This window comes from Aethalodelphis obliquidens, unplaced genomic scaffold (assembly GCF_003676395.1).
Source record: "Aethalodelphis obliquidens isolate GAN/ISIS:26980383/991018 unplaced genomic scaffold, ASM367639v1 scaffold49, whole genome shotgun sequence".
NCBI lineage: Eukaryota > Metazoa > Chordata > Mammalia > Artiodactyla > Delphinidae > Aethalodelphis > Aethalodelphis obliquidens.
In genome coordinates this window covers 11,523,798-11,538,200 of record NW_020837993.1, presented here as the reverse complement: position 1 = coordinate 11,538,200, position 14,403 = coordinate 11,523,798, and the positions used below count along the sequence as shown (strand labels likewise).

General features: G+C 36.3%; 1 protein-coding gene across 13 annotated transcripts in view; it reads right to left on the bottom strand.

Moving 5' to 3' along the window:
• MEF2A (myocyte enhancer factor 2A) overlaps positions 1-14,403 on the bottom strand; it is a 174,604-nt gene that overhangs the window by 45,980 nt on the left and 114,221 nt on the right. The window lies entirely within an intron of this gene.

Genomic DNA, 14,403 nt, shown 5'->3' with positions numbered 1-14,403 from the left:
TGACAGTTACAATCCAAATCTGATTAAAGCCTGATCAACATATCTGATAGGATCAATGAGTGTGAGACCCCGAAATACAAATATATCAAGATGATATATATATATAAAGTTACCTTTATAAAATGAACATTTCAGCAACTTCATCTACTGACATTCCTTTCTGCCTGAGAGTTTATCCCATTCAACAGAAAGAATAGGCTCAATATCCCAATAATTTCATTCCTAATTTGTTCTTAAATACTGTGATTTTACTACATAACTCTGAAGTATAAAAACTCGAATACTTATTTACATATGACAGTAATGACCCTTTCCTACGTAGAATGTACGTATCGTTAGTGACTTCACATATCTTTAAATTTTGTAAAAAAAACTAATTCAGCATGATCTTTTCCACACTTCGCTAGCTCTTTCTACAGAGTGCCTTCGTGGATTGATTTAGTCCACTGAATTGACTTTCTGGAGAATTTTCTTGAGTGTTATCAAAGTATCCCCTGGACCATATTGACTCTTTTCCTTTCTTCTTACTTTGGGGTACAAATTGGTTGGTTTTCTGAGTTTTAATTTTTTTAATTAAAATCATCACAAAATGACTTGTTTAGTATTTAAAAGAATACACTTAAAACCAAGGGCTTGATAATCTATAGAATATTAATTCACTTACAGACTAAGTTTTTAAAAATCCTGATGGGTCTTATTTTAAAGTAGAATTTTGGGGTTCAACAACTTAGATAGCTTTGAGACTTGCTGATTTTCCAGCCAACCACAGAGGAGTTTTAGGAAGTTAAAATTCTCCAAGTAAGCCTACCTATTTAGGTTAAGAAATATTTGAACAATAGATTAGTACTAGATGAGTGCATTTGTAAATGATTATTTATATTAGATTTAAGGTATATTTTAAATTAATTCATAATAATAGATCTTGGTATCCTTTAAAACATGATTTACAATAATTATGAACGCTATTTTACTCTTTTTTTTTCTTGAAAGAACATAAACACACAATACATTAAAATTTGAGAATTTTTTCTTAATTTCTCTTAAGTCTATTTTAAAATTTCACTTCACTCGATTTTTTTTTTTTTTGCATGCTTAAAGGATCATAAGAAATCAGTGGTATAGCTGTGTTAGCTTCTCAAATTGCTTGGCATGCACTAGGAATCCCATACACAATGCCTGAAACTCCCACCACAACACAATCACTAAACATGAGCATACAGCAAACACTACACCTATTTCCCCAATATCAGCCCCATGGCTCTAAGTTCTATGGGTCTAAGTAATCACATGACCTTTTATGTGTACTTAGCCATAAAAGGTCCTGTTGTTTAGAACTAAAAGGTGGACACGTATCCTCCCCCATTCGTAGTAGCAAGTTCTGCTTGCCAAAGCTCTGCAACTTGCTATCAGCAATGAAGATGTTAACACTCAGAATACTGGAACACAGTGAACTCTTATAACCAACACAGCTCTAGAAACAGAACAAATATAGTAGTCGCCTACACACAGATTTTATCATGAAGCTGATTTATTCTAGCCTGAAATCTCTGGATATTTTCCCCTCATATTCATATATCTTAAGACTAAGTAATTCACAGCCTTGCTCTTCCACTAATAGCAATCACCAAGTATGGTCTCTGAACATTTTTAAATTACAGAAGAAAAAGAATATGGCCTTTGTTTAGTAATTACACAAAAGTTTTATCCTACAACAGTAGGGTTAACTCTACTTGTACCCAAGAGGAAGAATAGTGCTCTGGTATCTCCAGCTCTGCAAGTCTTCACTTTAGAGGGGGTTCCTGTCATTGTGAGAGAATTTAAGAGGCTGTATCAGCTCTGCAGATAACAAGCTAATGTACCTCTGTTGGATATCCAACTTGTGTCTTCTTATCACAAGAATATGAAGAGTTGTTTTGAGGACCCAACTACCATAAAAAGACTTTTTCTGTCTTCTTTATCTTACCACATAGCATAATAGTAAAAGTTTCTCCTGTGTCACTGGTACTAACAAGTGGAATGCTGTATCTATTAACAAGGCCAGGCGAGGCATATAAGAAACAGGCTAGCTTCAGTTTTCTTACGTGCTTCAAGTTAGCCACAATAAAAACACTTGCTCAATGAAGAAAACAGTCTGAAAGGTCACCACTAAGGAGGAATCTGCTTTTAAGTGGGAAAATATTCAAGAGTATTAGCACTGTGCACTCCCTATAGCTATTACTGATGATTATAATGTTCCACTCTTAAGTAAACAGGACTTTAAAAGTACTTTATTCTTGTACATGTGATTGACAGTTTTTCAGTGCCATTATGGCAAACTTAAGGGGGAAACTCCATAGTGCCAAAATAATTTCATATTTCAGGGGCGTATACCATTTAAGTTGATGTATCCCAGTTGCTTTTCTTAAATAACTGTATTCTGAAACACAGATTATGAATTGCTAAAGGGACCAGTGGTGATGAACAATTAAATTATTAATCAGTTTAAGCTGACTTGATACAACCTGTTCTGTGTCCTTCAAATCAGTGTTCCAAACATGTTTAAAGATTCTAACTAGCAAGCTTACATGAAATCATAAAATTAGTATACCTACAATTTTCATTAGTCCATTTCTATAGAAAACAGAAATTTTATTTTTGGAGGGTCAGTTAAACATGTTTAAAAAGACAATCATTTCTACTTGTCACAACAAAGTTAAACTCTGTTAGGATTTTAATAGCCTTTCTTTTTGTGATTTTGGGAAATTTTACGTAGGTTTTAAATAATGAATGCCCCTAGCTAACATTTACCTTCAACATTAGTTACATAGAGACAAATTGTGAAAAAATTTTAAATGGATCAAAAAATAATTGCTAAGTGTCTTTAATCTAAAACAATGCATCTGTTAGGACACATCCTCCCAGGTTATCTGATTCTTTGTGGTTTGTGCCTGTCTTCAAGCTATTTTACAACTCCGTAGATAGAAGTTTATTTGTAGAAAGCTGATAGTAATGCAAATAATTAGTGTCTATAGACATGCAAATAGATTCTGTCTGAAGGAGGTTTCAACTGACCTCTTTCCTCACTGTGGAAGATGTCAATTTTGCACCTATGAAGAAAATTCATTTTGTCTTCTTGATGGGCTTATGCATTTCTCTAATCTTTGGATTTACCTTTGACCAGTTGCAACATTTTATTCTTGTTCCCTGAGTAATTAATGAGTTAAAAGTATTGACTCATGTTCATTTTATAGCTGCCTAAGAATCATGATTTTACCTTTTCTGAAAAAAAATTGTTTAACAGTTGTAAGAGTGAAACCACCCTTGACTCGTGATTCATAGCAGATCCAAACTCAGGGGAAAAGTCTGCTCTTGTTAGAACTTAGTATTGGATTGTATATCGGTTTTTAAAGAAAAAAGCAATGTGCTGTTTGTTATTTAAAATTTTTGAAAATATTTAATTGTCTGATTAATAATCTGTACTAATTTATTATGGTATCAAAAATTAAGGAAATATGATCAGAGAAGGATTATGACCTTTCAATTCTCTTCAAGAAGGACAATAATCCTTAATTTTTGTGACAATTCATAAATGAAATATTATTCATATCACAGTATTAAGAGTGTAACCATCTAAAACTGCAAACCCCACAATCTCTTGAAACAGGGTTCCTCTCCATCTGAAGCTAACGAGTTCCAAAGTAAAATTCAAGCTGTTGGGGAAGAGTAGGTAATGTTTTGCCTGTAAGCATTTCCAGGGAGAAGGGATCCCTACATGACATCTAAACTTTCTGAGCTGGATACGCCCAAATTAAACTTACAAGTAAGAGGATGTTTTCTTTTTGGTTTTGGTATTAATTAAATCAGTTTTACCCAAATGAAGAGTAACTTAAAGACTTCTACCTACTGATTAAAGACCTCATAGGTAGAAAGGCTCTTAAATTTAAGATTTCTATACCAACTTAAGGAAAAACATTAAAAAACTGAAATTTAGTGGGTATCCTGGCTAGAACTTCCATTTAGGTTACATCCATCTTTATTCTTTGACTAGGTTATTTTACAATTCTGTAGAGATGGATATCAGTTTAAAAGTATCAGAAAACTCACAGTAACTGCAAATAATTCCTGTTCACAGAAATTGTTTTCTGTGGAATGTCACTGATTATCACATTGTGGATACTGACCAATTTTTGCTTCCCCATGTATTGGGTTGGCCAAAAAGTTTGTTCGGCTTTTTCCATAACATCTTACAGAAAAACCGGAAAGAACTTTTTGGCCAACCCAAAAAAATTCATTTCAGCATTCTTTACTGATGTGTGGTATTCTGAGTTCTTCTTTGAACTGGCTGTGACATCTTACTGGTTCACTCATTAATTAATTAAAATATTTGACACATGTTCACTTTATAGTTGAATGAGAGTAATGATTTTATACCTTCTTCCAAATCTAATCTGAAACTTTGAAGACCTACAGTCCCAACTGACTACTGTACATTTTCATTTGGAAATTTGGCTAATATCTCTATTTCAGTTTAACCAAGATGGAACTCATTATCTTTTATTAAATAGATCCCCTTTTTGGACTTAGCTATTCTAGTCAACACAGCAAGCAATCTTGCTGTTCACTCTTTGTTCTCTCCCCACATTAACATGGAATTCCAAATTTTGTAGATTATTATTTCCATTTCCACTGACTATATATCCTCCTTCTCTTTTCTCTCTTCTCATTTGTCCCTTAAATTGTTACAGATTCAGTTCTCCTCAATACTTTGTACTTGTCACCTTTGTTTTAGATCTTTGATGGCTCTCTGTGATCTAAAAGCAGTAGCCTCTAAACTTTCTAGATTATCCACCCCATCTGTAAAAATATTTCACGCACAGCCCCCAATATATGCATACAATGAAAAAATTATATGCATGAATGTCAATCTTTTCAAATATTAACATGCCATATCTTAGGATGAAATATAATTTCCATTATTTTCTCCCTGAACCCTAGTAGTTTTATACATCTTACATCCCTCCTGAAATAACAGATGTAGAGTACAAAATCAAAGTTCCTTAGCCTAACTGCAAGTCACCTAACAGTCTCTTACTTTTTTTTTTTCCTTCCCCATTTTTATGCTTCCTGAAACCTGACCCAGACAAAGTGGTCAAAATTATTGTCCTAACAGGCACAAAAATCCCTTCACTGATGTCACCCCACTTGTTTGAAACCCTGTCTTCTCTCTTATTTGTATGACTATTTTATAGCTCACTATGGCCTAGTTTGAACTCCATCTTTCCATGAAATTTTCTTCCCCTGCTGCTTCCTAGGCTGAAATTTTAAGAGCACTTACTCTATAGAGCATTCATGTAATACAGGCAACATTGTATTTACTTATCTTCCATATATTTTCTGTATTCTTGAACTAATTTATGAACTTTCAAATCAAAGACCAAAGTCTAGATTGCTTTACATTTTCAGAGTCTAGACAAACAAGGTGCTACACACACATGAAATAAGTATTTATTAATACTTGCACAATAAAAAAAAAACATAGCAAAGGAGAGATCAGGATGGTCTCTGATGTTATTTCAGGTGTCTTCTAAAACATAAAATTATGGATTTGTTATAATATACTTAAATAATAAGGCAATCCAGAAACATTAGTTTGAACTAGGGTGATCCACAGAAATCCTTGATAGTTGACTGCTTCTGAACTACAAAAATACCATTTCATATGTATAATTTCATATATAAGTTTAACTTACAATAGCCTATACTCTGAAAGCTGCTGGGATATTCTCCAGTGGGTTTTTGGATAGGAAAGATTAGAATTGGTAGTGCAAGAAGACTTCTTATTTTGAATGTACAGTTAGCTATAATCAACTAAGAGCCAAAGATTCTGATTCTGGATCTTATTTTGAACACAGAAGGCTGAAGTATAAAGCTGGAAATCTAAAAACCAAAAGCTTGACTTTTCTTAATTAAGGGAAACTCCATGACATCTATAGAGGATCAACCCAGTTTAAAAAAAAAAAAAATTATGTTAGCACTGAGATAAGTGTCCACAGCTCACCAAATCTCCTCTCCTACTGAAAGTATCAGTAAGACAGTATCATAATTGAAGCTTTTTTAAATTTGGGAATTATGTTCTGGTTACAAAAATGGGTAATTAGGTAAGAACCCAGAACATCAATTTTTACATGAAGACCATCAGTTGTGCCTTCAGGAGAGTCTCTTGCAAACTAGCCATGGTGGCAGAGATGAGGGACCATGTAGATCTTGAGATGGAGTTCCTGATTTCCAGCCTTAAGGAGGCAGGTATTGCTTCCTGCCTTGGGTGCAATCTGCCTATATTCTTTCAATAAGTCCCCCTTTGGTTTGAGCTACTTTAACTGAATTTCTATTCCTTATAATCAAAGAGCCTTGATTAAAAAAAAAAAACTGTCACAATTCTTTGAGTCATGAGTTAAGTCTCCTTATCTGTCTAAATCATCTAAGTCCCCAAACAAGTCTGGCTAATGCCTCCACAACCTAGCATCCAGAAAAGATCCCTAACCTGGAGAAAACTGACTCAAACAACGATCTTTAAAGTCATGTGTTCTACTGTTCTACTTATAAAGTTTTAGCAACCTTATCTTTCAAGTTCAAGGAAACACTTTTAGAATTCTGGAATTCTGGGTATATATAAAAACACTGCTTGGCAGGCCCTGAACATTTGCCTCTCATTTTCTAGTCTACATTACTAAATCTGTTGGTGAAACTGGAGATAGAAAGAGTAAGGGAAAAGTAGAAAGGAGATAGGGAAAAGAAACTTGAGAAGGCAAGAACAATGCTGTTTAGACTTTTTTTCTAAGTATAGCCAGGTTTTTTTTTTTACACAATAAACTTAAAAAACAAACATATTTCAATATGGATTATAAATTAGGCAGAGGCAGCTAATTTTAAATAGATTTCTTTCAGCTTATATTCTGTCATCAGCAAAAAATAACATTTAAAATTTCAGACACATTTATTCTCCATGGAAATTATATATACACACACACGTGTGTGTGTATATATATATATATCAATAAATATATATGCACTAATACATATACATACACTATACTCTGGTGTTTGTTTACAGAGTGAAGAAATCTAGTATTCAGGATATTTTTCATTGTAAATATGTTTAAATAAATATTTACATCACATGGAATCTGAAATAAGAACTGATAAAAATCCCAGAGGACTGGCATTTTCTGGAATCTTGAGATATGATACTGAATTTTGGATTCAGGAGTCTATACTGCCTGAGTGTTTACCAGGGCCCCTGTCAGACTGCATTTTTAACATCAATCAAGAACTGAAATATACTTTAACATATGCTCAATTTTATAATGACAATTGTCAAATTCCATTCCATACCAATAATAATCATAGCACTTAGAAGTGAAACTAGGGAATTAAAAGTACTCAAAAGGTATATACGCATAGTTTTAAAATGCACGATGACCTCATCAACTGAACCAATCTACAATATCACCACCCACCTATCTCATTTCTGTGAAGCAGCTAAGCAGCTCCATAAACACCGGCTGAATGGATAATCTGTCAGCTCTAGCTTATAAGGAATAAATGAGTGCTTGTAAAATAAAGGAATAATATGTCTTGAGTTCCAAGGAACTTAAACTGGACTTTAGAACTTTTTTTAATGAAAAGTTCTCCTTTTCCCCATTTTTAATAAATTTTCAATTTTGAAAGATACTTCTTATTCTTCCTAGACACTTTAAAAACACACAAAAACATTTAATTTTTAAAACTGGACATACATAAAGAAAGGTGCATCAAAATTTATATAAAATTCAACAATTATAAAGTGAACAATAGTAATTCTAATCAGGTCAAAAAATAAACCAGACCCTATATATCTCCCTCAATCACATAACCCTCCCCTCTCTCCTCTATAGGTAATACCATCTTAAATCTGTGATGTCAACTATCTGTACTTTCTCTATAGGTTTACCATATACATATCCCTAAAACTATAATTTAGCTTTGCTTTTTAAATATCATGTGAATGTAATATATGCAATGTATTATTTTGTCTGGCCTCCTTCATTATACTTTATGTTTATTACATCCATAGGGTGGCATATAGTTACAGTTTATACATTTTTATTAAATATTGTATTATATGGGAAAAAACTTTATCCATTCTATTACAGATAGACATTGGAGTTGCTTCAATATTTTGGCTATCATGAAAATGTCAAAATGCACATTTCTGCATAGTCTACTGCGTATCTGCACACATTTCTCTAGGGTACATTCTTAGGAGCAGAATCGTAAGTCTGTAACTAGAAAATGCAAAACTCTTTTTTAAAGTAGTTGTATCAATGTATATTTCTACCTGCAATGAGGATTTAACTTGCATTCCCTTGATTACCAAGCAAATGAAGCACATTTCGTAACTACTGGCCATTCAGATTTTCTCTTTTGTGAAGTGCCAAGTGTTCTAGTACTTTGCCAATTTTTCTATTGAGTTGTCTTTTTCTTATTACTTTAGAGTCATTCTTTTATTTGTAATCAACATAAATTCTTTGTTAATTTTATGTATTGTAAAAATCCTTCCCTATTGTGTGGCATGTTTAACACTTGTCTTTGGATGAAAACAGGTTCTTAACCTTAATAAAACCAAATTTATACTTTTGTCCCTTTACAGTTATCCTTTACGGTAGTAATGTTTATGTCTCGTATAAGAAATCCTTCCCTACCTCAAAATCATGAAGATATTCTCCTATATTATATTCTAAAAGTGTTATAATTTTGCCTTTCACATTTAGGTGTATAATCTTCCTGGTGGTAGATTTTGTGTAAGATATGATGTAGGTTCACTTTCACAGTTTTCCCATGTATCTGTAACCAACTGTCCCAGCAACACTGCTTCAAGAGTTTGTTCTTTCCCCGTTTGATTTGTGATACCACAATTATCTATATATGTGCATGGTTTCTGAGCTATTACTTCATTGATATGTTTGGCATTCACGCCAATGCCACAGTATCTTCATTACTGTAGCTATAAAATTAGTCGCAATATATTGTAATGCAAAGCTTCTCATCTTACTGTTCTTCAGAGTGTCTTTTCCCCTTGAATTTCCCTATATATTTCAGAATTAGTTTTTGAATTATTAAAAAAATTAATTCCTTGGAATTTTCACAGGCATTACTTGACTCTATATGGATTATTCATGTAGCACTGACATATACAATATTGAGACTTCCAGTCCATGATATTAGGATACTCTGTTAAGTCAACCCTGCATTTCTGGGATAAATCCAACTTAGTCATAATGTGTATGACTTTTATATATTGCTGGATTTAATTTCTGTATTAGTTAGCATAAGTGATGTTAGATGCTTTAACAAACACATGTCTCTGTGGCCTAACACAATGAAAGTTTCTTATTCACACAAAGGCTAATGAGGATGTTTCTTATCTCAGAGAGCCTTAGGTGAAACTATTCAGAGCCCAGTCATTTTTCTTTTGGTTCCACATGAGATCTCAAGAGTTCCCATCTGGATTCTCTGCAGCTGGCTGACAAACAGAGAAGAGAGAGTATGATGATCACGTGGAAGGTATTTTACAGATCAGGCCTGGAAGTAGCATGAAACACTTCTATTAACATTCCATTGGCCAACTCAGTCACAAGACCACTCCAATGCAAGGCAGGCTGATAGTCTAGATGTGTGCCCAAGCAACGGAGAAAATGACTTAATGTGAAAATAAAAATGTCTCTGATAAAAAAAATTTGTGAACTCAAAAAAAAGTCAACTAATATTATGTTTAGGAGTTTTGCACTTACATTCAGTGAGACTGACTTCTGATTCTTCTTTTTAGAACTCTCCTTGTTGTTTTGCTATCAAGATTAGACTAGCTTCATATAAAGAGAGCTCCCTCTTTTTCTATTCTCCGGAAGAGTTTGTGAAATATTGGCGTTATTTCTTCTTTAAAATTCTGCTAGTACTTCTTAACAAAGCCATCTGGATTTGGAGTTTCTCTGTGGTAAACTTGACAATAAGACTACTCAGATTTTCTATATCTTTCCTGATTCCATTTTGTTAAACTATATTTTTCTCGAAATTTGTCCACTGAGTCTAAATTTTGAGGCACAATGGAATCTTGAGATTATATGTGCTCAAAAAATTATATTAAAATAGCTGTTGAATAGAAAACTAAATGTTACCTTTGTGATCATCTAGTTCACCTCCTACCTTTATAGAGGAGAAGATTAAATTTAGGAGAGATCCAAGTTCTCACCCCCCAACCCCACCACATCACACAGCTATTAAGTGGCAGTACTGGGACTAGAATAAAAGTCTTCTGATGTCCAGTCTAGTGGTCTTTCCACTACACTGTGTTAGTTCAGACTGCATTCATCAGTCAACAAACAAAAGGGAGACTGGATAGAGGACTGCGATCAGGAACCACTTAAACTACTGGAAAGAGAGCACACTTCTTGTGCATGTGGTTGTAGGCACTGCTTTCAGACTCCTTCCCCAGTTCTTCTATGACCTTATCCATATCTATCTCAGTTAGAAATGTGTGATGTTCAAGCTATGGTTTCTTTGAATTTTAAGGTCTTACCCAGTATATACCCAAGTTTGATGGCAAAGGTGTCAGCAAATGGTAATGATACTTCTCCCCAACACCACCCAAAACAAACAGTTTTGGGGCCCTTGTCTTCCGGGAGCTAGATACTAGGCAGCCCAACAGTCTCATTTTACCCACAGGGATAATGTAACTCTGTTGCAGAACTCCACATATAAATGAACACTTTGACAAAGTTGGCTCTTGGAGTACTGTGAAATCAGGAAAGTATATCTTCAAAGCCCTGGCTCTTGGTTCTTCACTCTCTCTCTCTCTCTGTGTGTGTGTGTGTGTGTGTGTGTGTGTGTACTTAAACTGTAAAAATGACTTCATTTACCTTTATCCTTTTTTTCCCCTTTAATCCAACAAATATTACTGACAGCACTCTACTAGGTTCTGATATTCACTGATAAAACAGTCATGAGAATCAACAGACACGGGACCTTCAGGATGGGAGAGCAGTAAGATGTGGAGATACCTTCCTCCCCACAAATATATTAAAAATACATCTACATGTGGAACAACTCCTACAGAACACCTACTGCCAGAATGCTGGCAGAAGACCTCAGACTTCCCAAAGGGCAAAAAATTCCCCACGTACCTGGGAAGGGCAAAAGAAAAAAGAAAAAGCAGAGACAAAAGAATAGGGACAAGACCTGCACCTCTGGGAGGGAGCTGTGAAGGAGGAAATGTTTCCACACACTAGGAAGCCCCTTCACTGGTGAAGACAGGGGGTGGGCAGGGGGGAAGCTTAGGAGCCACGGAGGAGAGCACAGCAACAGGGGTACAGAGGGCAAAGTGGAGAGATTCCTGCACAAAGGATCTGTGCCGACCAGCACTCACCAGCCTGAGATGCGTGTCTGCTCACCTGCTGGGGCGGGTGGGGGCTGGGAGCTGAGGCTCAGGCTTCAGAGGTCAGACCCCAGGGAGTGGACTGGGGTTGGCTGTGTGAAGACTGCCTGAAGGGGGCTACTGAGCCACAACTAGCCAGGAGGGAGTCAGGGAAAATGTCTGGACCTGCTGAAGAGGCAAGAGACCATTGTTTCAGGATGTGCGAGGAGAGAAGATTCCTTCCCCATGTGCCCAGAAAAGGCAGAGCACCACGTAAGTGAGCTCCAGAGACTGACGCGAGCTGCGGCGATCAGCTTGGACCACAGAGACGGGCATGGAACGCTAACGCTGCTGCCACTGCCACCCCCACCCACTGAGAGCCTGCACAGCCCGCCACTGCCAGGGTCCCAAGATCCAGGGACAACTTCCCTCGGAGAATACATGGCACGCCTCAGGCTGTTGCAATGGCACATCGGCTTCTACTGCTGTAGGATTGCCCCGCATTCCAATTACAACTACTGTACCCCTCCCTCTCCCCTGCCTGAAAGAGCAAGAGAAGCCTAATCAGCCGCTGTTTGAACCCCTCCTGTCTGGGCGGGGAACAGATGCCTGAGGGCAACCTACATGCAGACACAGGGCCAAAACCAAAGCTGAACCCCAGTAGCTGTGCAAACAAAGAAGAGAAAGGGAAATTTCTCCGAGCAGCCTCAGGAGCAGCGAATTAAATCCCCACAATCAACTTGATTAAGCCTACATCTGTGGAATACCTGAATAAACAACGAATGTTCCCAAATTTGAGGCGGTGGACTTGGGAGCAACTGTAGACTTGAGGTTTGCAGTCTGTGGCTGATTTGTTTCTGATTTTTATGTTTATCGTAGTTTAGTTTTTAGCGCTTGTTATCATTGGTGGATTTGTTTATTGGTTTAGTTGCTCTCTTTTTTTAATGTTTTAAAATTTATTTTTCAAAATTTTATTATTTTTTCTATATTTTTAAAAAATTTTACTTTCTTCTTCCTTTTTCTTCTTCCTTTTCTTCTGAGCCATGTAGCTAACAGGGTCCTAGTGCTCTGGCTGAGTGTCAGCCCTGAACCTCTAAGGTGGGAGAGCCAAATCCAGGACACTGGACCACCAGACACCTCCCAGCCCCACATAATATCAATCACTGAGAGCTCTCCCAGAGATCTCCGTCTCAACACTAAGACCCAACTCCACCCAATGGCAAGCAAGATCCAGTACTGGGCGCCCCATGCCAAACAACTAGCAAAACAAGAACACAACCCTACCCATTAGCAGAGAAGCTGCCTAAAATCATACTGAGTTCACAGACACCCTGAAACACACCACCGGATGCAGCCCTGCCCACCAGAAAGACAAGATCCAGCCCCACCCACCAGAACACAGACACCAGTCCCCTCCACCAGGAAGCCTTCACAAGCCACTGAACCAACCTCACCACTAGAGGCAGACACCAAAAACAATGGGAACTACGAACCTGCAGCCTGTGAAAAGGAGACCCCAAACACAGTAAGTTAAACAAAGAGAGAAGACAGAGAAATATGCTGCACATGAAGGAGCAAGGAAAAACCCACCAGACCAAACAAATGAAGAGCAAACAGGGAGTCTACGTGAAAAAGAATTCAGAATGATGATAGTAAAGATGATCCAATATCTTGGCAAAAGAATGAAGGAAATACAAGAAACATTTAACAAGGACCTAGAAGAACTAAAGAGCACACAAACAATGATGAACACCACAAAAAATGAAATTAAAAAATTCTCTAGAAGGAATCAACAGCAGAATATCTGAGGCAGAAGAACGGATAAGTGACCTGGAAGATAAAATAATGGAAGTAACTGCTGCACAGCAGAATAAAGAAAAAAGAATGAAAAGAATTGAGGACAGTCTGAGACCTCTGGGACCACATTAAATGCACCAACATTCGAATTATAGGAATCCCAGAAGAACAAGAGAAAAAGAAAGGGTCTGAGAAAATACTTGAAGAGATTATAGTTGAACACTTCCCTAACATGGGAAAGGAAATAGTAAATCAAGTCCAGGAAGGGCAGAGAATCCCATCAGAATAAATCTAAGGACAAACATGCCAAGACGTATATTAATCAAACTATCAAAAATTAAATACAAAGAAAATATATTAAAACCAGCAAGGGAAAAGCAACAAATAACATACAAGGGAATTCCCATAAGGTAAACAGCTGATCTTTAGCAGAAACTCTGCAGCCAGAAGGCAGTGGCATGATATACTTAAAGTGATGAAAGGGAAAAATCTAAAACCAAGATTACTCTACCCAGCAAGCATCTCTTTAAGATTCAAAGGAGAAATTAAAACCTTTACAGACAAGCAAAAAGTTAAGAGAATTCAGCACCACCAAACCACCTTTACAACAAATGTTAAAGGAATTTCTCCAGGCAGGAAACGCAATAGAAGGAAAAGCCCTACAATAACAAACCCAAAACAATTAAGAAAATGGTAATAGGAACATATATATCGATAATTACCTTAAATGTAAATGGACTAAATGCTCCAACCAAAAGACACAGACTGGCTGAATGGATACAAAAACAAGACCATATAAATGCTGTCTACAAGAGACCCACTTCAGACCTAGGGACACACAGAGACTGAAAGTGAGGGGATGGAAAAAGAAATTCCATGCAAATGGAAATCAAAAGAAAGCTGGAGTAGCAATTCTCATATCAGACAAAACAGACTTTAAAATAAAGACTATTACAAGAGACAAAGGACACTACATAATGATCAAGGGATCAATCCAAGAAGAAGATATAACAATTGTAAATATTTATGCACCCATAATAGGAGCACCTCAATACAGAAGGCAAGTGCTAACAGCCATAAAAGGGAAAATCGACACTAAAACAATAATACTAGGGGACTTTAACACCCGACTTTCACCAATGGACAGATCAACCAAAAAGAGAATAAATAAGGAAACACAA